This window comes from Arvicola amphibius, chromosome 14, assembly GCF_903992535.2.
Source record: "Arvicola amphibius chromosome 14, mArvAmp1.2, whole genome shotgun sequence".
NCBI classification, from domain to species: domain Eukaryota; kingdom Metazoa; phylum Chordata; class Mammalia; order Rodentia; family Cricetidae; genus Arvicola; species Arvicola amphibius.
In genome coordinates this window covers 16,388,062-16,391,591 of record NC_052060.1, presented here as the reverse complement: position 1 = coordinate 16,391,591, position 3,530 = coordinate 16,388,062, and the positions used below count along the sequence as shown (strand labels likewise).

Here is a 3,530-nt window from a genome sequence, read left to right as displayed (position 1 = left end):
AGCACCCACGCCAGTCCACATTCCTCCTTCTTGCTTTCTGGGAGTTGGTAATTCCAGCTGGCTGTAGATGTATAGGACACAGAACAAAGCAGAAATGATACATTAGTGAATCCTCATTTGCATACCCAGTAGGGATTTGTTGGTATGCTGGCATATGTCTGTAATCCTAAATTGAAGGTCAGCCTGGGCTACATAGCAAGATACTGTCTAAAGTAAATACAGATGAAACCCAGGTGTTTGTTGCTACTGGCTCTTGTGTAGCCCTGAGCTGGATCTAGAAACACACACACATACCTCACTTTGTGTCTGCCTCTCTTTAATCAGCATATGGTTATTAAGGGCTAAGAGCTGCAATTTACATTTTAGTGGGGGGGGGGATGAGTCCCACAGAAGTGACATCTCAAAGTAAAGCAGGTCAAGATGCCACTGGTGCCTCAGATAGGTGGGGGCTGTCCCAGAGGAGAGCAGGATCAGAGGACTTAAAGTGGCAGTCCTCGACCTGTGGGTGGCAACCCCTTGCAAAAACCTCGCTCTCCAAAAAAATTACATTATGATTCCTAGCAGTAGCAAAATTGCAGTTATGAAATAGCAACAAAAATAATTTTATGGTTGGGGTCACCACAATACAAATACTGTATTAAAGGGTCAAGCATTAGGAAGGCTGAGGACCACTGGCTTAGAGATTTAAGAAAAGGCAAATTAATTTACAGACAGGAGGGGGATCTAACTACTCTGTATACAGCAAGAGAGTGCAAAAGAAATTTGTACCACAAGAGACATTAAGAGCAACAGCCTTGTCGTTCTCTGTGGAACCGTCTTAAGTGACCACCCGGCCATGAGTAGGGGTAGTTTGCGCTTTTTTCCCCGTGGGGATTTTCCGCCTAACACACAGCAGCAACTCCGTAGGTGATGTGCCCTTGTCCATAGGAGTTCCAGGGCAGGGAGGACGAACTTGCTCGTCTGGATTGGAGGACACTTGTTCTGACGCCACTCCTGGGCTCAAACGCCAGGCGGGCTCCTCCAGGCTGGCAGCCTCACCCTTCTCCCAAAAACTGAGTTGCTTGCGCCCCCTGGTGTTTCGGACGCGCACAACCTCTCTGGGACGAGGTGTGGCCGTGCATGAACCTCAGCCTCTCAGAGCAACGCGGTCTGTGGCCAGGAAGGGGCGCTACATGAGAGCCGCCCGCAGGCAGGGTCGTGCCCTTCAGTATCCCTGTGCTCAACAGCCTTCTTGGGAACCAGCCTCCCACTAGGTTCCAAGAATGAATGAGTGAGTGAATGAATGAGTGAATGAATGAATGAATGAATGAATGAATTGGAGGATAAAAGGGGCGATAATGATAGAACCACCTCACAGGATTGCTGTATTTTTGTTGTTTGTTTTTTACGGTGATGGGGATTAAACCTAGGGTCTCACACTCATCTGGTGAGTGTCAACGCTGGGCTAGTGAGCTACATCCCTGGCCATTTTATACACTTTTAAATTTGAGACAAGACTCTCACTAAGTTGGGCCTTGAAATTGTAATCCTCCTGCCTTAACCTTCCAAGTAACTGAGAATATAGGCCTGCCTACACTAGGAGTTTTGGCTGACGTTGTGTCTTAAAGAAACATGTTTAAGAACTGAAACCAGGCTTCCCCCCCCCCCCCCTCTGGCGGCAGCCATCAGGTGAGCCAAGATGGGCGCATACAAATACATCTAGGAGCTATGGAGGAAGAAGCAGTCCGACGGACGGGATGCGCTTTCTCCTGAGGGTCCGCTGCTGGTATGACAGCCAGCTGTCTGCGCTGCCCGCAGGGCTCCCCGCCCCACACAGCCTGACAAAGTGTGTAGGCTGGGATGCAAGATTATGTCATATTCAGGATTCGTGTCCGACATGGTGACTGCAAACGCCCAGTTCCTAAAGGTGCAACCTGCGACAAGCCTGTCCATCATGGTGTTAACCGGCTAAAGTTTGCCCAAAGCCATACAAATTTTTTGAGGTTATCCTCATTGATCCCATTCCATAAAGCTATCAGAAGAAATCCTGACAACCAGTGGATCAGCAAACCAGTCCACAAGCACAGAGAGATGCGTGGCCGCAAGAGCCGTGGCCTTGGAAAGGGCCACAGGTTCCACCACACTATTGATGGCTCTTGCTGCGCAGCCTGGAGATGGCATAATACTCTGCAGCTCCACCGTTACCGCTAATACACGTAATGTTTGTAAAATTCATACCCAATAAACAATTTAGCACCGTCAAAAAATAATTGAAACTAGGTAGTGGTGGTGGTGGTGCATGCCTTTAATACCAGCAGGCAAGTCTGTGAGTTCGAGGCCAGCCCAGTCTACAAATCAAGTTCCAAGAAAGCCAAGGCTTTTACACAAAGAAAAGCTGTCTCAATTAAAAAAAAAAAAAAGCAAACAAACAAACAAAAAAAAGCAAAGAAGCTAGTTCCTGGCATGAGTGACCAACACCTTAGATGCTCAGGTACCGCTAGAGGGGTCAGTGACTATCAGCATTAATTATTTAATCACACACTGTACGACACCCCAGAGTGCTGTGTTAACACAGAGATCTTAATGAAGTGAGAGTTCTGTTTTGTTTTGTTTTGTTCCTGGTGTTGGGGACCGAACCACTACCACTGAATCCCCAACTCTGTTTTATTGTTTGTTTCATGGGGGAACTAGCTCTTACTCTGTAGCACCAGCTGGACTCGAATGCACAGCAATCCTCCTGCTGCGGCTTCCCAAATGTGGGGTTACAAACCAGGATTACAGGCCTGTGCTACCAGGCCTAGTTTGTTATGAGTTTTATGAAACACTCTGTAGCCCAGGCAGGTCTGGAACTTGCAATGATCCTTCTGTTCACCTCCCGAGAGCTGGGATTACAAGCATGAGACACCATGCCCAGTCTTCACGAGCCAAGCAAATACCAGCACTCTGGAAGGAACACACACACGCACACACACAGAAATCCATCCATGTAAATATCCAAGCTACAGTTCCTACTAGGTGCCAGGCACTGGCATAGGCATTTGGAAGAATAAATAACTTATGTTCTTTGGGGAATTTACATACTGATGGTTCGTGAGACAAACATAAAATGTGGTGTTACATAAAATGTACTGCTATTTAGAAAATAGGCATGATAGCCCACACCTTGTTTACAAAGCAAGTTCCAGGCCACCTAGGGCTATACAATGAGACCCCTTCTCAAAAAGCAAAAACTAGCCGGGTGGTGGTGGCAACATGCCTTTAACCTCAGCACTCGGGAGGCAGAGGCAGGTGGATCTCTGTGAGTTCCTGGCCAGCCTGGGCTACAGAGTAAGTTCCAGGACAGGCTCCAAAGCTACACAGAGAAGCCCTGTCTCAAAAAACCAAAAAAGAAAAAGAAAAAGAAAGAAGAAAGAAAGAAGGAAGGAAGGAAGGAAGGAAGGAAGGAAGGAAAGAGAAAATGGCTCCAGCCAAGTGGTGGTGGCACGCCTTTAACCTCAGCACTCAGGAGGCAGAGGCAGGTGGATCTCTTTGAGTTTGAGGCCAGCCTGGTC

General features: G+C 47.6%; 1 pseudogene; it reads left to right on the top strand.

Moving 5' to 3' along the window:
* Positions 1–1,678: 1,678 nt before the first annotated feature.
* On the top strand, positions 1,679–2,190 carry LOC119801419 (annotated as a pseudogene).
* Positions 2,191–3,530: the final 1,340 nt, after the last annotated feature.